This window comes from Cornus florida, unplaced genomic scaffold, assembly GCF_030987335.1.
Source record: "Cornus florida cultivar Cherokee Brave unplaced genomic scaffold, ASM3098733v1 CherokeeBrave_3.0.0_Hap2_Chr01, whole genome shotgun sequence".
Taxonomy (NCBI): domain Eukaryota; kingdom Viridiplantae; phylum Streptophyta; class Magnoliopsida; order Cornales; family Cornaceae; genus Cornus; species Cornus florida.
In genome coordinates, this window is record NW_026775571.1 from 104,916,629 (window position 1) to 104,939,668 (window position 23,040).

The window sequence follows — 23,040 nt, forward strand, 5'->3', positions numbered from 1 at the left end:
CCCTATATTGTCTAGACAATATATGCTCTATTGTTTAGATATATTGTGCTCTTCACAAGATGTTTAGACAATACTTGCTTGATTTGTCATCCTTGCCAATTGAATCAACCTAATGCACACACACCCTTATCATATTGCAACACATCCATTACCATCAATTGATCACTTGTTAGTAGTATAGAAAAGTATTGCTTGGTGGTGATCTCTACACCCCAAGACCTCTCTCTCTCTTGTTTACTTCATATTATTTTATTTAGTTGAATTCAATTTAGCTTAATCAACCAACCAATCAATTGTGTGATCACTCGACCTACTAACCCTAATTACCATAGTTTCATAATTCGATACACCATCTAATCCCTTGGGACGATCCCTACTCGCCCTATCTATATTTTATATAGAGAAAGGTAGTAGTGGCTTTCTATAAATGTAAAACTTGGCCACCTCTTAAATTCACAACTCTTCAAGCTTGACTTGGTATCGCAACCTTGTAAAGGACTGGTCAGTTTTTGGCGCCGTTGCCGGGGATTTTAAATTGGCAACGTCGAATTATGAAATTCAATTAGGATTAGTACTCTTTTGATCGTGTCTTTACTTTCTTTTTATTTTCTGTTTTTGATTGCTTATTGAATTTGTTCTCCATTGACTAGGTGCATTGAGTAAGGAGCTAGCAAAGTAATTCCAAACTAAGAAGCAAAGCAAAGCAAAGGAAAAATGCTTAAAATGAAAAATTGTTAAGTAAAATTGCTAAACTAAGCTTTTAATTTTGGAGTTGAAGTGCTAAAGGACTATTGTGAGACCTTCTTACTCAATCTCTTTAGTTAAATCGGGGGCCCACGTAGAGGCATTGCATAGCATCATTAGATAAATCGGGGGCCCACGTGGAGGCATTTATTTGACATACATTGCATTTGAAAATTGTGGTTGTGAAGTTTAATTGCATTGTTGAGAAAGTTGCTTATTCGTATTGCATTGTGCATGCATGGTCGTCATTCATTGAGACTTACTCTTGTCCCTCTTGATTTGCATTTAGAATCCACTATTAGGAATCCAAGGGGAAGAGGAAGTTCACATAGAACCAATCTACCAATGGACGCTCTCAATGATGATCATGTTGAAGACCTTGGTCACATAGACCAATAAGGCATCCTTCATCCTAATGTGCAAAATGATAATATGCAAGTTCCATTAGGCATGCCTAGGCCATACATTCATCAACCTCCTCAACAACAAGGCCAAATTCCAATGGGAATTTCAAGGCCAATGTATGCACCACAACCCCCCATCATTAATCAAGCTCAATATAACCAAGGTGTCCATGTTGCACCTCAAGTTGCTAATCCACCACTCGCATTGAGAGATCACTATGTGCCTAATGAGTATAATGCACCCACATGCATTCAATTGCCACCATTTAGAGCACACCATTATGAGATTAAAGCACAAACTATCCAAATGCTACCTAACTTTCATGGACTTCCTAGTGAAGAACCTTACAAGCATTTAGGTGAGTTTCTTGAAATTTGTTCTACCGTTCGATACACGGACATGCCGGAAGAAGTTTTAAGGCTGAAACTTTTTCCATTCACCCTTAAAGATAAGGCGAAGTATTGGTTTAACAACCTTAGGCCTTTTTCTACAACTTCTTGGGCAGAAATGCAACAAGAATTTTTGAAAAAGTACTATCCGGTTTCTAAGACCAATGCTACGAGAACCGCTATTAGAGAATTCACACATGGGGAGGGAGAAACTTTCCACGAGGCATGGGAACGCTTCAATGAATTGCTTAGGAAGTGTCCTCACCATGACATACCTAAATGGCAATTGGTCCAATTCTTCTTTGAAAGCTTATCGGACAATTATAAAGGCATGGTTGATGCTTCAATGAGAGGTTCTTATATAGACCGGCAAGAGGAAGACGTGTGGCGTCTTTATGAGAACATGAGTGAAAACTCTTTGCATAGAACATTGTCATCTAGGAATGGTAGAAATTCTCAAGGTAGGAAGAGTGTTGGCTTGCATCAAGTTGACCACTCAAATGATATAACTGCCGAGATGAAGTCTTTATCTCAAAAGTTTGATCAATTGATCAATCAAAACTTGGCGAATCAAGTGTCTTCCTTTCCTAACCATTCTCCTAGAGCTCAAAATGATTCATGTATGACTTGTTCTAGTGTTCTTTATTCTACTTCTAATTGTCCTCATGGACAAATTCAAAATGAACCCATTGAGCAAGTTAATGCAACATTTGTGAACCAAGGGAACAATCCTTATGGTAACCATTATAATCCCGGTTGGAGAAATCATCCTAATTTTTCTTGGAAAAACCAAGGGGAGGGCTCAAACTCTTCCCAAGGCAGTTTTCAAGGGAAATACATTCCACCTCCACTTCAAAATTAAGGATCCCAAGGTTCAAGACCATATAACTCACAAGGAAATCAATTTGCTAGTTCTCATTTTCCTAACCAATCATATTCTCAAGGAAATTTTAGAGGTTCCGCTTTTGAGGAAAAGGTTTTAAATGCTTTGGGCACTCTAGAAGCAAATACGCAATTGTTGCATTCTCATTCTCAATCAATTGCCAAGCTAGAAACCCAAGTAAGGCAAATAGCTGAAACACTTAATGCTAGAGAGAAGGGAAAGATGCACATGAATGCCCCAATCAAACAACAATGTGTTGTAGAAACCAAATCCTCATTGGAAGGGCATAATGTTGAGCATGTCAATGCGGTAACAACCTTGAGAAGTGGTAGGGTAGTAGACAATCAAGTTAGAATGCCTAATGAAGAGAGTGAACCGGTACAACCTCAAATTGTCACCCGTCCCGTTCCACACACTATTCCTCCTTCATTGCATGTGCATGATCTTGAGAATGCAAAGCCCTCAAATTGTGAGTTGAAAGATGATTTCCAAAGAGATTAATTGAAAACAGTGTTGAAAAATGTGTTTGAAAAAAGTTCTTTGAAAAATGTTATTCATGATTCTTCTTTGAAAAGTGATTTGAAATCCAATGAATTGAACAAGGCCAATGCTGAGAATTCTTTGAAAGAAAATGCTGAAAGAGTTTTTGAAAAAGCTCCATTTCCGGACGCCTTGAAAGGGTCCATTTCAAAAGAAAGGCAAAAGACCAAGAACAATGAGATAATGGATATGTTTAGGCAAGTCAAAGTCAATCTTCCACTTTTGGATGCAATTAAGCAAATTCCGACTTATGCCAAATTCTTGAAGGACTTATGCACCCAAAAGTGGAAGAACAAGAGCCAAACATCAAAGAAAGTGGTCTTAACCAAACAAGTGAGTTCCATTCTACAACACAACATTTTGCCAAAGTTTAAGGACCTCGGTGCACCTACAACATCTTGTATCATTGGTGAACATGTTATCAACCGGGCACTTCTTGACTTAGGGGCTAATGTTAACCTTCTTCCCTTTTCAGTTTATGTCAAATTGGGCCTAAGTGAATTGAAAACGACATCGGTGGTTTTACAACTTGCCGACCGATCCATTAAGAAGCCTAAGGGGATAATTGAGGATTTGTTGATTAAGATTGATAAGTTCTTCTTCCCGGTTGACTTTGTCGTCATTGACACGGAACCGGTGCCCAATCCAAAGAACCAAATTCCGGTTATCCTTAGCCATCCTTTCTTGGCAACCTCAAATGCCAACATAAATTGTAGGACAGGAATAATGAAGATTTCTTTTGGGCACATGAGAGTGAAGTTGAACATCTTTAACCCCACACCCAATCCATTTGACAAATATGAGGAAAAGGTTAATGTGGTAGAGGAATATCATGATCTTGTTTGTGAAAGGAATGAGCTTTTGTGTATGAACAATGTTTCAAAGCCTTCATCTTCATCTTCAGCATTGCATGCAAGAAAAGTGATTTCGAACTCTTGTTGTGAAAGGGCGTGGAAGCCCAAGGAAAGTTTTGACAAGGAACTCAAGACGTCTTTTGAGTTAACCCCAACAAGTTCTTCCAAGAACCATTTGTTGGGAGTGACTCGAAACATCTCTCATCCCAAAAAGGAGGGGATGCATTGCAAGATCTTTGATCCGGGTTAAAAGAACCCTAGGTCTTGCTAGAGACGTTAAAGACTAGCACCGAAATTCGTAGGATGTCAAAACCCTATTCCTCCTTCATTTCTATCTTGCATTTTGGTTCTTGCGAAGTCTAGATACTGTTTTTGTGGTTCATATACATTGGAAGGAACTGAGTAAGGGATTGCAGGAGCATTCGAGTCATTTTGAGCATTAAGGCATAATTTCGATCGATCCAAGTTTTGGTTCGATCGATCGATCCAACTATGGACTCGATCGATCCAGCTCTCATTTTGCACCCAACACTTAGAAAAATTTTGGACCTGCATCCAAATTCCAAAATGCATGCTCTCGGGATCTCCAAATTTTTAAAAGTTCGATCGATCGTAAACCATTTCGATCGATCCAACATGTGGTTCGATCGATCATGAGTCCCAACACTTAGAAAAATTTTCAGGCCTCATCCATTTTTCAAAAATGTATGCTCTCTGGACTTTTCAAAAATTTTCATGTTCGATCGATCGAATTCCAAGTTCGATCGATCCAAGGTTCCAACACGTGTCAACTCTTGAGCCCTTAAACTTGTACATTCTTTATCCTCTTCGATCGATCGAAATTTGCATCTCATTAATTTAATTTCCTTTGATTTTTCAAAATTCAAATTAAAAATTTAAAAAAAAAAAAAAAAAAAAAAAAAAAAAAATTAGAGTGGAGACTTAGGTTCGATCGATCGAACTCTGCATATCGTGTTTTTAAAATAAAACCGAGTTGGATCGATACACTTGGATCGATCCAACCTCGAAACAAACCCTAACCCTAAGTCTCCCTTTCTCTCAATCTCAAGCTCAATCCGGCCAACCTCCATCCCAATCATCTTCCCCATCTCCGGCTAGCCAATTCCGCCAAGGATAAGCTCCATTTTCAACGTGGCTTTGCCCCTTCTCTCTCATCTCATCTCTCTCGGTTTAGAGGTAAACCGAATGCAATTTTCTTGATTCCAAGCTTAAATTGATGCATGTTATTGATTGTTTATGTTAAATCCTGTTCAATATGTATGAATCATTCATTGTTGAAGCTTTATTTTCATGATTACATGCTATACATACACACATGCATTCGGCCAAACCAAAATTGGGGGTTTTTGATTTGATTTGAAGTTGGGGAGTGTTTGGGTGTTGTTGATTGTATGAATGGTGTGTAGATGGGCCCACGAACACGTTTGTGTGGGCCCCGTACTCTAGATCTCACAGATCTGCGACTTTTCAAATTCGGCATTGGCACAGTTCGATCGATCGAACTTGTGCTTCGATCGATCGAAGTAATGAACTTCATTTCACTACCTTCGATCGATCCAATCTTGTGCACTTTCATGCTTCGATCGAAAATTTTCAGTGATCGATCGAGCTTTCAAAGATCACACATACACACTCCATTCATCTTGTGTCGTCTTCATGCTATCTTTATATGCACAATGCATGTGATATTCCACATTGGATGCATTTCATACCTACATTGCTTAGCATGACTCACATTTCATCATTATCATAGATTCATGTCATCCATATTTTGTCTATCTTATTTGACATACATGTTTCTATTATGCATTTAAATTCTTATATATCTGGCACTGACTTATATATTGAAATTTTCTTGTCTTTTTACAGATCATGCCTCCGCGGTTCAAGACAGTAGCCAGGCGATCTTCTGGGCCACAGCGACCCCGCAGACATATACGGCCCAGGATAGAGATGGTTACAGAGCCATCTCATGCTCAGGAGAAGCCCGCACAGGCTACTCCCCCTCAGTCCCCATCCCACGAGGCTGAGGAGGGAGCTGACCACGTGCCATCTACATCCCAGGCTCCATCAGCCTTCACACCATCACCTTCTCCTGCGTGCCATCAGGCAGATGCAGCCGCCATGCCATCACTGCAGCCGCCATGCCATCAGCGCCGTGACCAGTTGCTGCCGAGATATGCAGCCGTGACCGTGGCTCAGGAGTCGTACTTCGATACTGAGTACTTCTCCGAGTCTATCCTGACCCGGTCTGGCTATCAGGATATCATGCAGCGGGGCCTCTCAGCCATCCTTGCCCCAGTCACCGGCCTTGTATACCCGCGACTGGTGTGGCTATTCTTTCAACATCTCCGGCCCTCGCCACGATCTACCACGGAGATGATCACTACAGTGGACGGCCACGAGATTGTCATCACAGTTGACACTCTGGCCCGTGCTTGCCGGTGTCCACACCGGTGTCCACCTGAGCTTGCAGACACTGGAGGAGGACGTAGCAGCCATGCGAGCCGACATCTCTGCCCACCGAGCTGAGTTCACCTCTTTCAGGGCGGATGTCATGATTTGCTTTACCGATCTCTCCAGCCGACTCCCTGCACCTGCACCCGCTCCTGCACTTGCACCTCCAACCACTGCAAATCTTCATGATCAGGCCTCCTGAGACTCCACTTCCAGTTGTTCTATGCTTTCATTTCTTTTATTCTGGATCTGTATTATACTGTCACTGTTACTGTATTATACTTTGCAGCCGGTCTGTCGGCTTTATTATTTTATTGATGTACCTGCACTTTATATTCTCTATATATTGTTTTTTGATTATGGATGTCTCTTAGTATCTCATATTTGTATGTTTGACTCCATCAGGTACACCACAGTGACTTCAGTGAGAGAGTGCTGCCCAATTTTTCAGGACCACTCTTACACCTCTCTCTCTATTCTCTATTTATCCCATTTTACACTTGCATGTCCACTGTACACTGATTATCCTATCTTGTTATCTAATGAGTTTATCCGAGTGCAAACTTTTCAGGACCACAGTTTATCCCAAGTTTGGGGGGGGCCATGCCACCCACTTTGGATACTTCTATCCCGATCATTCATGTCTAAAGCACTGGTATACTATTTCCTTTGTTCTCTTCACACATTGAGGACAATGTGCAGTTTAAGTTTGGGGTTATTGGTGTATGTTTCAGTGTTGCTTTAAAATTCAAATTTTGAGCATGTCTTGTGTATTTGAGGGATATTTCTATACTTGGTCCATTTCTAGCTATGATTTTGATCTTTTGAGGACTATATTACTTAAAATTAAAAAATTGTTTGACTTGAGAGTCCAATACTCCTTCTATACCTTTTGAATGCCATTTAGGAGTAAATTTTTCAAAAAAAAAAAATTAATATCATGCTTGCACTTGTGGTCCACATCATCTTGATTCTGTGATTATTTTGAGATTCATTCTAGAATTCTACACTAGCACCGGCGCACGCTAGCATTCAATTGTGGGGTACATGCTTTGTTGATTATTGAATTGGTTATATCCCAATTGGGCTAGTAATGCATTGAAAGCTTTCATTCTTGATAAAGGTGGATAACAACCCATTTTCATTGAGTAGCCGGGATTCTTGCCTCATTAAGCAGTGAACTTTTCGCGCCGAAAGGTGGAGGGCCCAAACTCTAGGTTAATAATTGATTTAAAAAAAAAAAAAAGTTGCAAAAGCAATAAAAGTGAGGACTTCTCCCAAAAGGCGAGAAGTGGGAAATGATTAGATGGTTGTTGTCTTAATTTGTAGCCTAGTTGATTTGAGTTTATAAGTCCGTTGGGGTGTCTTAACACCTAATGCCCTAAAGCCATCTGGTTTGGGAGTCATTGACCTAAAGCTCGCTACATGAATCTTCTAGAAAGCTTAAGAGATCAACACATTGCACAATATTTCCATCTTTGACCCTCAATTAAAAAAAAAAAAAAGAAAAAAAAAGAAAATGAGTGAAAAGAATAAGCGCATCTAGAACAATAAAGCTTTAATAAAAGGTCCACTCTCTTATCTTGATGATCGGTACTAGATTTGTGTGCTAGTTTGAGGATAAGGATGTGATTACTTCTTTAGTTGGCTAAGATAGCAACACACTTGATGCCGGACCTCTCACATGGATTCTAGACTTGTTTCGATTTTCATGATCATTTTCTTGATATGTGGAGGACCATACTTGCTTGCTTGATATTGAAATTTTGGGAGATTGCTTAGAAACGGTTGAAAAATTGCATACTTGAGGTAGTTTTCTCCCAATGCTTGTTTGCAATATTGGTGCCTCTTTTGAAAGAATGAGCTTAATGTTTGTGGGTACCATTTCTGGAAACCCTCACGAGACTTTACTCGTCCACTAGGGGTAACCTAGGGGTTTAAAAGGCTTGTTGCATATGCTAAATGCAATCGTGTTCCCTACGAAAATGGTGCTATCATTTTACTTGCTTTCCAATTTATACTTGTATAGTTGTTTATTTCATTCCTTTACTTCTTAGTTTGGGGGTGTGATGAGCACTGAAAAGTGCGCATTTAAACCCGTTAAGCTTAAGCATTCTAGTACCTTTATCTATCTTACTTTGCCGTTTTAGACTTATTACGTGTTATTTATATTTTCAGGCACTAATCCCAAAATTTAGCTAACTCAGCCAAATAAGAGCTTAATTGAAGCAATCCTGAGATAAACCAAAGGAGGGAGCAAAGTGGAGAAAGAAAGGAGCAAAAAGGAATCAAGTTGTGCAGCTGAAAAGTTCGATCGATCCAACTTAGAGTTCGATCGATCAAACATCTATGATCGATCACAGTACTTCTCGATAGATCCAACCTTGGCCTTTGCTGAAATTCCAAGTTCAATCGATTGAACATCACCTTCGATCGATCGAACCCTATTTTGTCATATTCAAATGATTGATCTTATCCACAGCTGTATGCCTACCAACCACTTTTGTCTTTTTCCCCATAAATATCTTGAAAATATCCCAGCCTTGTCATTATCCGGAGGAGTCAGACCACTTCGATCAATCCAAGATGCAGTTCGATCGATCGAACCCATTTTCGATCGATCCAAGTTAAGGTTCGATCGATCGAACTTCCTCCAGCGAGAAAAAGTTAAAGTCCAGCTCATTTATTCCGTCCTTCATCCAATCATTGGAGAATATGCCTTGCACGACCACAGCTCATCATGGGGTGTATTTGACCTACCTATATAAGGAATATGATACACTTTTTGAGGGAGTCTCTTGTCACACATTGAAAATTGATCTTAGAGGCTATTCGTGGAGAGGAGGAAGGAAGGAAGCTAGAGCACCATTGAAGAAGATCTTCATCAACAAGAAGCAGCCATGGAGTTAGCCCTTGAGGGTTGGATCATCACTACCATGAGTGGCTAGACATCCTCTTGGGGCTAGAGTTAGCCCCAAGCATGCTTTCTATACTCTAATCTTGTGTATTATTGAGGGATTAGTGTTGTATGATACATCTTGATATTCATGTATATATAAATCTTGATTATTTCATGGTTTGTATGGTTTAATGCTTCCAATTGACTATTCTATTCTATCCATATGTCTATGTATGCTAGAGTAGGATATTCATGTGCTTATCCCTAGATTTAGTGTTTTGATGCATGTCTATGTGTATTGATGCTATAAATCTAGAGATTATCAAGATGATATGCTTAATGAATGCTATTTTGGTTCATTTGATGGTTTATGCCTATTCTTGATGGTTTGTGCCTCTCCCCTAGTCTAGATAGTTTTATTTTCATGCTAGTAGTGTAGATTTAGTGTAGTGGTAGTGTAATGTTAGATGGGAGGACAATCTACTCTTGATGGTTGATGTTCCATGCTTGTGAGTCCAAATGGCATATTCCTCTAATATTGTGTTGTATGTGGATTGTGAGCTTAATGAAGGATTAATGACTTGTTTTGATCTATTGTGCTATCCCTATGTTGTCTAGACAATATATGCTCTATTGTTTAGATATATTGTGCTCTTCACATAATGTTTAGACAATACTTGCTTGATTTGTCATCCTTGCCAATTGAATCAACCTAATGCACACACACCCTTATCATATTGCAACACATCCATTACCCTCAATTGATCACTTGTTAGTAGTATAGAAAAGTATTTCTTGGTGGCGATCTCTACACCCCAAGACCTCTCTCTCTCTTGTTTACTTCATATTATTTTATTTAGTTGAATTCAATTTAGCTTAATCAACCAACCAATCAATTGTGTGATCACTCGATCTACTAACCCTAATTACCATAGTTTCACAATTCAATACACCATCTAATCCCTTGGGACGATCCCTACTTGCCCTATCTATATTTTATATAGAGAAAGGTAGTAGTGGCTTTCTATAAATGTAAAACTTGGCCACCTCCTAAATTCACAACTCTTTAAGCTTGACTTGGTATCACGACCCTTGTAAAGGACCGGTCAGAACACATAATACAATTATGATAAAAAGGAATACATAAAATTGCTGAAAGAAAACTAACACGATAATCCAATAATGAAAACCTCATAATAAATTTTATAAATAAGAACTATTCTGGTACATCCAAACCTCTAATACAAATACAACTCGGGAATCCATCTATTGGACCCCTATTCAAAACCCAACTGAAGAAAAACTAAACTAAACAGGAAATCCAAAACTACATATAAATAGCAGTCCAACGTAGTCGGAAGAATGAGTGACCGTCTCTGCTCAGCACGAAAAAGCTCTAAAACTGGAACCGTCCGATACCTGAAAAATAATAGTGGGTCAAGCCCACGAACAAGTTCTATTCTAACTATAATCCAAACAGAGACCCGATACGCAGATACATTCTAGACAACTCAACAATAACTATATAGTCCGTACATATATATATATATCCACACTAAGGGACTCTCACTGGACTACAAAGGGGTCTCAACCTGAATAGAAGGCAACATGCAAAACGCACCTGAGTGGGCATGAGTACCTAAGCCTAACAGGGTATACCTCTACCATCATAGTCAGTTACGCATCCCTCTGCATATACGCTCCCTAACCGTCGATCCTGAGACTCAAGCTCATATCGAGGTACCATAATCATATATATAAAAATCTTATTCTATCCAATTAGAAATCCAGTAAGTCGTTCAACTTGTTCAGCTGATCTGACATAAGTATAAGTAACAAATTAGTCATTCAACTTTGTTCAGCTGATCTGACTTAACCATAGCAAGTAATCCAGTTAGTCATTCAATTTTATTCAGCTGATCTGACTTAAATATAAGTATGATTTATTTTATAATCCATTCCCTTATTCCATAATAGGTAGGAATTAGCGTTGTGATATAATCCGTACCTAATATACCACCGTCCCATACCGGTGCATAAAATCCACATATCCAATAATTGATGCAATAAATGCAAAATTTAAACATCAATTAAAATTCAGAGCATGATATAATGCTAATCAGAAATATAAACTAAGCACATTAATCTAATCCATGACGTACAAATATAAAGCGGTACATCAAATAGTCCAGAATATCATGAGTAATATCATATATTCAATTATTGCATTTAATCTAAACAATAAAACAGTTCTAAGTAGTATTCATTTAATTACAGAATAAGAAATTAACATGCATCTCAAACAGACTGTAAAACATCCACAGCATGATTAAACTATTTCAATTCAGTTGATTAATTTAAAATAGTTTAAAACAATATCCATAAATTAACCATTATGTTAATTTTATCCCAAACCTAGCATATTATTATATATTATGCATTCCAGTTAATTGTCAAGTCCCAGAAATTTATTTAAATTATTTAACCAGGCCCAACCATCCCTAGATACATACTCACGTGCCAAAATCCTACACTGAACAACACAGATGACGGTTACAGGAACCGGTCGACATGTTTTCTCCAGGTGTCAACCGGTTTACACAAATCGGTTAATGTAAAGTTCTCCAGGTGTCAACTGGTTTACACAAACTAGTTGATGTAAAATTTAGCAAGGGGCAACCGGTTTACACAAACCGGTTGATGTAAAGTTAACAAGTGTCAACCGGTTTACACAAACCGGTTGATGTAAAATTCTAGATGTCAATTGGTTTCCCCAAACCGGTTGACATCTAGTCCGTAGATGTCGACGTAAAGCCTCGTTGTCTGTCTCTTCTCCGACTCCGGTGACTCTGTTCTCCTCCGTTAAGGTTCCTAATGGTACTGTTTTACGTCCCAATCAACCCTAAACATTATTCTAGTCCTATATGCATAATTTATACAAGTTAAAATCACCAATCATGCAATATACTTCAACAGAATGCAAACATATACACATACAATTAACATACTATAATTCAAGTTTTAGCATACATACATGGTTGATTTTAATAACTTAAAGTTCATGGAGTTTTCTTAGGCATGCACAGAATACAGATCAAAGGGAATGAGATAGAAATAGAACTTGCCTTACGAGTTTTAAATAAAACCCAAGTCTTTCTTCTTCCTAGATTTTCCAGCGACTCTTACATTGCCGTCAAATCTCTCTGCTGCTCCGTGCTAGACCCACGAGCAACCTTCCTTCCTTCCTTCCTCCTTGGGTTCAGTCTTTTCCTTTGGCCGCACCTTCTCTTTCCTTTCCTCTGTTTCTCTCTAAAACCCTATGCTATTTGCCTCCTCTCTATATGTCTGCGTAATGGGTTTCTAACCCTTGCCCAGACACAAACACACATACATATAGCATACTACTAAACCCTACTCCTAATCTTACCCCAACTCTAAAACAGCCGTGAAGAAAAGAAAAGGAAAATAAAACTAATATAGTCAATTTATATTTTAACTATATAACATCACGTATATACATATATATGTATGTATGTGTGTGTATATATATATATATATATATATAAGCTTAGTCTGTCAACCTAGATATACATATATATATATTAACAAAACCTTAATAACTATATATATACTACCATTTGCATTATACTATATATACAAAATATATATATCTGACCATAATTATATTAATATTATTTCTAATATTAATAAATATTAAATTTCTATATACGTATATACCCATATATATATATGTGTGTACATCCGTCTATGGGTAAAAATACGTACCCATTAACCTCCTATCCAAGTAGTTCATGTGACTCAATTATTTGGTCCATTACTACTATCCAAATCAACATCCTTTAATTTAAATAAAATAAAATAAAATAACATGCACAATTAAAACATTTCACTACACATAACAACAAACCAATTTACAATGAAGTCACATAAATCATACAATTCAAATTAAACAAGTAATTCAAATAAACATATAAACAAATAGCCAAACAATCATATAAGTTTTTTAAAAAAATACAATTAAATCAATTAAATAAATACCGAGACTATCTTTTTAAAATTAGGGGTATTACATTCTCCCCCCCCTAACAAAAGGAATTCCATCCTCAGAATTCGCCCTTACTGTCTTCTATTATTTCTGGAAACGATGAGCGAATGACATCCTCCTTTTCCCAAGTAGACTCAACCTCGGTATGATGGCTCACTTAACTCCAATGTATCAAATAATATATACGACTCTTATATTTAAGGAAAACAATAACCGGACGACAAATATGTTGTATCTAATAACAACTGAATCTTACCCAATATTTAGTTAAGGGTAATTAACAATCCCTATTCCTCCAAGTTCCATAACATATATGCACATAACTCCTATGCACCAAGCGCTAATGATTTGGTAACACTAATTTATAGGTTATTGCTTCAATGAATACACACAATCCATGAGAAGTTAATTTATTAAGTAAACTGACCATCTTCAAGAAAAATCACATTGCTTCCTATATGAAAGACATTCCAAGTAATTGTTTCCTGATAGAAAAATCCGTTGCCGCCTCCAAATCGTGCGTAAACCATTACAAATGAGAGTATTTCTCTCCTGATGTGTCTTTTAAATGAAGTCAAGGGCTAATTGTACACCCTTGCTTCCATTTTAAATCAACAAATGAGTGGTTTACATTATTTAATATACAAAATCTCAAACGTTGTCACACTAATCTCCTTGTGCCAACATTATCATAGACCAACTTCTGACAGGCAAAGTGATCATTTCTAATTGTTCATGAAAAACCTAAGATATATGCCTCGAGCATATCTCCCACGATCTAATTTAAATTCCTCAATCAAATCCTCCGTCTAGGGATATGAAACAAAGTTATTGCTCCAAAATCTTTAGAAAGTTCCTTCAAATAGCACTTTTCATCCACTATAATGGATATCTATATGTTATAACCCCACTATCGGTGCAACGTAGAACTGTCATGAAGTTTTAACTTGAACATAACTTCAATTAATGTTCACAAGTGAACTTTCTCAATTCATCGCTCTTAACCCATATGGAATCAACATTCCAATGTAATGTCGATAATTTCTATTAACCATCCATTCCTGATTAGTCCTACTCCCATTTTGATATAGGAAGTGGCAAAAATCTCCAATGTTATTCAATTATCAATTTTCCACCTTTTTAACAGGTGTTCCACTTAGAGACAATTTTGGACATGTCTCTACCCATTCCTGTTCACCAAAACTGACATTTGATGTCCTAACGTAACTTATAACCGTTTGAGTGCACCGAGAAAAATTCATGAATTTTGCAGCTCAGTCACGCCAACATCACTTACAAAACCTACCAATCTTCCTCCAATACCTTAAGCTTTATTTGAGTAAGGTAACACCTCCTCCAAGGTCAGCTCCGATATTCTAAGTTGACCTCCTTAATTACCTTGGTAATGGCAAGTGTCATTATTACACATGCTACACAAATTCAATTAATAACTCAACAACTAACCGAAATATTTTAAATATCCTATCGGTTGTTGAGAGTCTTGTAATACCCCTAGTTTTCAAAAGGATAAAATGGGGATTTAATTTTGATTTTTATTGCATTTTTTTTTTATTTTAATTATGTGACTTATGTGTTTTGTTTTCTTAATTGTTATATAGTGAATTGGTTTGTTTAATTGATTAAGTGTGAATTATTTGTTTTAGATTAATTGATTTATTTTAATTGTTTATTGGTTTTAAATTAATTGTTTAATTGAATTGGTGTTTTAAATTAATTAATTATTTATTTTAATTTAATTGGTTTTAACTGACGTGTCTTGTTTATGGCTTATATGGTTTATATTTTAGGGTTATTTTAATTTAAGTTAGGGTTTCATTTATTCATGGTGTAGCCGACTTGTAAATTTAATTGAATTAAACATAGGTTAAATAATAGCCTATATATATAAAATTGTATGGTCTGCTAGGGTTGGAGAAACAAAAACAAAACCCTATTCACGGAATAGTATTTTGAGAGGAAAACAGAGAGGGTTCTTGAGAGAATCTGTGAGGCTAATGGAGGAAGGATAGAGGACGAGCAGAGGAGTTGCTCGTGGGTAAGTCAAGAAGCAACAGAGGACTAGAAGGTTTATCAAAGGAGGAAAACAATTTGGGGAATTCTGAAACGTGGAGACGGCGTAGAGGTTTTAATTCAAAATCTCATAGGCAAGTTTCATTCTGTCTCCTTCCTATAAACTTGTGTTCTGTGCATTCTATATAGTCTCCAGGGATTAATTCAACCTTTAAAACTAATAGTTGATGCATATTATGTTAGACTGTAACCTGTTTTACGTTTAAATAACTGAAATTGGGTTTTTCTCAAACTGTGTTGTTTTTTATTTAAACTTCTGTCAATCAAGTTCATAATAGAATTTAAGAAGTTTCTATGATTTTTGAGACTTGTATTGAACCTTAAGAACTTTAAGGAAACTTGGAGCAAAGGAGTGGTCTTCGCCGGAAGCGAAGAAGATAAACAGAGGAAAAGAAAATTGTTTCGGTTGAAGCTTTATTAATACATTCATATTGGAATATGTAGGGTTTCTAGGACTTTAGGAACTTGAATAGAACCCTAGGGATGTTAAAAAGATTTAGGATAGGACATTGGGCTTCGCCGGAAGAGCAGACGACAACCGGACGAAGCAGAAACAAAGCAGTGAAGCAGAGAAGGGCTCTCAGGGGTGAGAGCCGGCTCCTAAATGGTAGGAGCCGGCTCCCATGAAGAGAGAGCCGGCTATCCATGAGGGAGAGCCGACTCTAGAAGCCTAGGAGCCGGCTCCAATAAAGGGGAGCCGGCTCCCATGGGAAAAAAACCCCTACGGGTGTTTTCTGTAATTTTTCTGAAGTTCAGGGGCTTAAAGGTAATTACTGAAAAGTGATGGGGGTTTTAAATGATTAAAATTAACTTGTTAAAGCCTTCAAATAGTTGGTTTATGCTAAGGTGCTAAACCTAAATGCATGTCATAAAACATAAGCTTATAATAGGTTTACTGTCAAGAAAGGAGGAATGCTTGTTTTGCTAAGTTGTTTTGACAACTTAATTTGGACTGACATTGTAATTGTTGTTAGAATTTATATCAATGATATATTTAGCATAGTTCAGTTCCAGGAATGTTGGTTATGACGTCATGTACTCGTATCTAATAAGTTGTATATTGTCGGGAGTAGTGGAAGGTTAGTTGCTAGTTTCGTGTTAGCAAATTAAATGAAACTGGTATAAAATACTTTTGAAGTTTCATATGATGTACTTAAACTTTAGAGTGTCATTATATCCGACACAGAATTTTATAATGGGGAATTACATAGATGCCATGAGATTTAATTATAGATTTGCATGCCGTAAAGGATTTGGGATGATGTAAATGCTAGTCATCATTTTAACATTTAAAACGAACTAGTATGGATGTTTTGATTTGGAATTCTAGTATAATGTGCAGTTTAAAATTCTGATATTCATTATATTATGTTATGGAGGATAATTGCTGAACTGTCTTAATTTTGGTTATGTCAATTACATGGAAATGGATGGTTTAAATTGTTTATTCTTATTTTAAAATTTTAAAAAGAGGATCTATGATTATAAACATATACTGGATGCATGATAGGATCTTATCAATATCTGATTTCTATTGTGTTGGTTTCCGGATGGATTTGATGTTCAAACATGTGTGCATCATTAATAGATCATTTGTATTATATGTACCGGTATGGGACGGTGACATATTAGGGATGGATTATATCAAAAAAAGCTAAGTCCTACCCCTTTCATTCATATGGAATGGATTAACTCAAACAGTTAACTCCTACATGGATGCATGTCCTGTCAACTAAAACAGTTAAACGACATAATGGATGGTTGTTTTACTTTTCTGTATTAGGAAGAGATTTAAATATATACTTAAGTGCCGTGATACGAGCTTGAGTCTCCTGATCATGGTTAGGGTGCGTATATCGCCTAGGATTGATAACCAGGCCTGATGATATTTCCTTGGTTGTTCTACTCGGGTTGAGACGGATTATGTGGGCTGGTGAACGTCCTATAGTGTATACTTATATCTATATGGACTATCTTAGCTATTGTTGAGCTATCTAGGATACATCTGCGTATCGGGTTTATATATGGATTGTAGTGGTATGGAACTTGCATGTGGGCCTGACCCACCCTTATTTTTCAGGTGATCGTCTATAACAGGTTTAGAGCTTGTTCGTGGTGATGCAGATACAGACATTCACTCTTCCGACTAAATAAGATTTTTCTTTCTGGTTTTAGTTTTGGATTTTATTCTGTAAAGTTTTATCAGTTGAGATTATTAGGGGTCCACTAGTTAGATTCCCGAGTTGTACGGATTGGAAAGTTAATTTATATTAAAGCTTTTATTTTTGGAGGTTTTACAATTAGAATTCTTTTCAGCATATCATTATTTTATTCTTAATTCAGTTTTATTCCTGCTTGTTTATATATTGATTGTCTGGTATCCTTCGGATCTGTGCCCGGACTTGATCACCCGTGGTTCTAGAATCGAGGTGTATCACAAGTCTCTACTTCTATAATTGGTTCCACCAGATGAACATTGATGCAAAGTGTGAATCACCACTTATATCCATCTAAGCTGTCTCGTGATCCATTCTATTCGTATGAACTGATATCCTTCCAATTCAAAATAGACTAGAATAAAGCTGATTTAATTTATAAATCAACCAATATCCCAACCAGAATCGTGATCCTTATGCAAAGATAGAAATCCCTCAATTAAATCCGTGGAAATGCTTTCTCCTTTCCACTTCAATAGAAGAAATGGTTGTAAAGGATCTAATGATCTCTGATGGTCAATCTCGACTATCTAATAAATATTAGACTTGGAAACTATATCTATGTCCCTTTTTCTGCCTATTCTCCAAACCTTTGCTTCATACCGTGAAGCATCATATTTTCACCTGGATGAATAAAGAACTAAGAGTTGTGAACCTTAGTCCTTGCATTCTCACTCTAATTTGTCTGCAGAAAATACCATTAGTCTGGAACCACCAGCTTTTGTCTGCACCCATTGTTTAAATTGGAACATCTTCAAAAGTTAATTCTGCAACTAAAACCATGCACCACTGATCCGTGATAACTTTACCGATATTGAAAGTCAATCGGTAATTCCATTTATCAAAAATCAACAAGCTATAACATTTCCATACTTATAGTGCAACTCTTCGTTATTAAATAGGTGAACGGTCTCTCCATCTTGTCTTTGACACACCTTACTTCTTTAATACAAGTAAGTGTCAATCTGACTTCTTGTCCCAATTTAAAAGAATATGGAACATTTCCGTCCTTCAAATAGGCCATCAATTTCCTAGCAACAACTAATTGTTGCGAATTATGACCTAAAAAAAAAAATTCCATATTATTTATGCAAATGAATAGGACTTAGTTTCCTCCTCCATGTGCAACACCGGCAATTCCTCCTAATGACACGCCCTTGTGAATAAATTCTTGATTAAGAATAGACTGATGAAGATTTATTCAGTATACAGTCCTCGCTTGGCGTCATTATAATAAATACTTAAACCAGTACTAAATCCTCCTTCCGACTTGGGAACAACTTTTGAAATTTCCAAGAAAATATTCTGCAACTCCGACACCTCTGATAAACCATCGTGGCATTACAGTGGTCTTTACTCACCACAATCTCAAGAATACCGAAACATTAACAACCATCATTAGCATAGCGTTGAAAAAAATATATATATACAGATCCATACCTAGCGTAAAGTATATCAAACTAATCGTTCTAGATTATTTGACTCATAGTGATGGTTTAACTATCCCATCCCAAATAACATACCATAATGACTCATATCCAGGTCTAATAGATTGGCTAGAATTATGTATATATACCAAATCCTATGACCACATGCTCACAATCCTAGCGTAATAACGCTATTACTCTATGTTATTAAAACAATAGTTGGATGTCCACATACTTGTGTCCCCAACTAAACCACATTCCCAATTCTGAATAATTAACAAAAAAAAAAACACATATGACAAACACAATAACACAAAATATACTCCTACTTAAGACATCGTCCAATCGAGAAAAGAAAGTCTCTTTTAAAATCAACTTATAAAATTGTTTCACAAACTTTCCTTTTATAGTTTCATAGGTACTCATCTAACCTCGAAAGACATCCTTTCTAAACATAACTTAAAAGTAACATATGTTTGTCTAACGTGGCTTTATAAAGCAACTTAGAACGTCACAACACAATACCAACGCTCTCCCATATGTGATATAAAATCATTGCTTCTTCTGGTAAGAACTCCATCCGATCCCTAAACTCCTGAAGAGTACTTCTTATATATCTCTTATTAGAGATAATAAGAAAGTTTAACTATATGTAGATTGATTAACACCAATACTACTAATATCATTCGCTATACTACTAGCAAATAAGATCACCCTCGAACGATCATTCATCTTCCAGATTTAGTATCCTCTTTCTTGGATACGCTGAAATCTCCTCCATTAAGATCCCCTTCGAGCTCCTACTCCTCGCTTGTCTCCTTTTTGAGAACAACTGAAATAGTATGGGCCCCAAGATGCGGTGACCTATCAAGTACACCTAAATCGTTCCTTAGCTTATACTTTTAAAGTAACGCCAACCGAAACTAAACCTTCGATTCCTAATTCTGCCATTTGGCAAAGAAATCGATAACGTACTCCTTTACTTCTTTGGGTCTTATATAATGAAAGATACTCCTAAGGACACTAGAACCTGGAGTGCTCTGATACCAACTGTGATACTCCCGGATTTCTGAATGCAGGTTGGCCAGGCCCACGCCCGAACACCAGAGGATATCAAAAACAAATCGGCAATAATCGAACATAGAATACAATTATGATAAAAAGGAATACATAAAATTGCTGAAAGAAAACTAACACGATAATCCAATAATGAAAATCTCAGAATAAATTTTATAAATAAGAACTATTTTGATACATCCAAACCTCAAATACAAATACAATTCGGGAATCCATCTAGTGGACCCCTATTCAAAACCCAACTGAAGATAAACTGAACTAAACAGGAAATCCAAAACTAAATATAAATAGCAGTCCTACGCAGTCAGAAGAATGAGTGATCGTCTCTGCTCAGCACAAACAAGCTTTAAAACTGGAACCATCCGATACCTGAAAAATAATAGTAGGTCAGGCCCACGAAAAAATTATATTCTAACTACAATCCAAACAGAGACCCAATACACAGATACATCCTAGACAACTCAACAATAACTATATAGTCCGTACATATATATATATATATATATCCACACTAAGGGACTCTCACTGGACTACAAAGGGGTCTTAACCTGAATAGAAGGCAACATGCAAAACGCACCTAAGTGGGCATGAATATCTAAGCTTAACAGGGTATGCCTCTACCATCATAGCCAGCTACGCATCCTTCTGCATATACGCTCCGTAACCGTCGATCTTGAGACTCAAGCTCATATCGAGGTACCATAATCATATATATAAAAATCCTATCCTATCCAATCAGAAATTCAGTAAGTCGTTTAACTTGTTCAGCTGATCTGACATAAGTATAAGTAGCAAATTAGTCATTCAACTTTGTTCAGCTGATCTAACTTAAATATCCATAGCAAGTAATCCAGTTAGTCATTCAACTTTGTTCAGCTGATCTGGCTTAAATATAAGTAGGATTTATTTTATAATCCATTTCCTTATTCCATAATAGGTAGGAGTTAGCGTTGTGATCTAATCCGTACATAATATGCCACCGTCTTATACCTGTGCATAAAATCCACATATCCAATTATTGATGCAATAAATGCTAAATTTAAACATCAATTAAAATCCAGAGCATGATATAATGCTAATCAGAAATATAAACTGAGCACATTAATCTAATCCATGACGTACAAATATAAAGCGGTACATCAAATAATCCAGAATATCATGAGTAATATCACATATTCAATTATTGCATTTAATCTAAACAATAAAACAGTTCTATGTAGTATACATTTAATTACAAAATATGAAATTAACATGTATCTAAAACAGACTGTAAAACATCCACAGCATGATTAAACTATTTCAATTCAGTTGATTGATTTAAAATAGTTTAAAACAATATCCATAAATTAACCATTATGTTAATTTTATCCCAAACCTAGCATATTATTGTATATTATGCATTCCAGTTAATTGTCGAGTCCCAAAAATTCATTAAAATTATTTAACCAGGCCTAACCATCCCTAGATACAAACTCCCATGCCAAAATCCTACACTGAACAACACAGATGACGGTTACAGGAACCGATCGACATGTTTTCTCCAAATGTCAACCGGTTTATACAAACCGATTGATGTAAAATTCTCCAGGTGTCAACCGGTTTACATAAACCAGTTGATATAAAACTAGCAAGTGTCAACCGGTTTACACAAACCGTTAATGTAAAGTTAGCAAGTGTCAACCGGTTTACACAAACCGGTTGATGTAAAATTCTAAATGTCAATTGCTTTCCCCAAATCGGTTGACATCTAACCCGTAGATGTCGACGTAAAGCTTCGTTGTCTGTCTCTTCTCCGACTCGGGCGACTCCGTTCTCCTCCGTTAAGGTTCTTAATAGTACTGTTTTACGTCCTAATCAACCCTATTATTCTAGTCCTTTATGCATAATTTATACAAGTTAAAATTACAAATCATGCAATATACTTCAACAGAATGCAAACATATACACATACAATTAACATACTGTAATTCAAGTTTTAGCATGCATACATGGTTGATTTTAATAACTTAAAGTTTTTGGAGTTTTCTTAGGCATGCACAGAACACAGATCAAAGGGAAGGAGATAGAAATAGAACTTGCCTTACGGGTTTTGAAAACCCAACTCCTTCTTCTTCTTAGATTTTTCGGCGACTCTTGTATTGCAGTCAAATCTCCCTGTTGCTCCGTGCTAGACCCACGAGCAACCTTCCTTCCTTCTTTCTTGGGTTTGGCCTTTTCCTTTGGCCGCACCTTTTCTTTCATCTCCTCTGTTTCTGTCTAAAACCCTATGTTATTTGCCTCCTCTCTATATGTCTGCGTAATGGGTTTCTAACCCTTGCCCAGACACAAACACACATATATGTAGCATACTACTAAACCCTACTCCTAATCTTACCCCAACTCTTAAACAGCCGTGAAGAAAAGAAAAGGAAAATAAACTAATATAGTAAATTTATATTTTAACTAGATAACATCATATATATACATATATATATATATATATATATATATATATATATATATATATATAAGCTTAGTCTGTCAAACCAGATATACATATATATATAATAACAAAACCTTAATAACTATATATATATTCTACCGTTTTCATTATACTATATATACAAAATATATATATCTGACCATAATTATATTAATATTATTTTTAATATTAATAAATATTAAATTCCTATATACGTATATACCCATATATATATATATGTACATCCGTCTATGGGTAAAAATACGTACCCATTAACCTCCTATCTAAGTAGTACATGTGATCCAATTATTTGGTCCATTACTACTGTCCAAATCCACATCCTTTAATTTAAATAAACTAAAATAAAATAACATGCACAATTAAAACATTTCACTACACATAACAACAAACCAATTTACAATGAAGTCACATAAATCACACAATTCAAATTAAACAAGTAATTCAAATAAACATATAAACAAATAGCCAAACAATCATATAAGTTTTTAA

General features: G+C 36.3%; 1 non-coding gene across 1 annotated transcript; it reads right to left on the minus strand.

The window, feature by feature from the left end:
• Positions 1 to 1,702: 1,702 nt before the first annotated feature.
• On the minus strand, positions 1,703 to 1,811 carry LOC132284345 (small nucleolar RNA R71). Its single transcript, XR_009472253.1, has one exon. It is a non-coding gene; the product is annotated as a small nucleolar RNA R71 (small nucleolar RNA).
• Between the last annotated feature and the right edge of the window lie 21,229 nt (positions 1,812 to 23,040).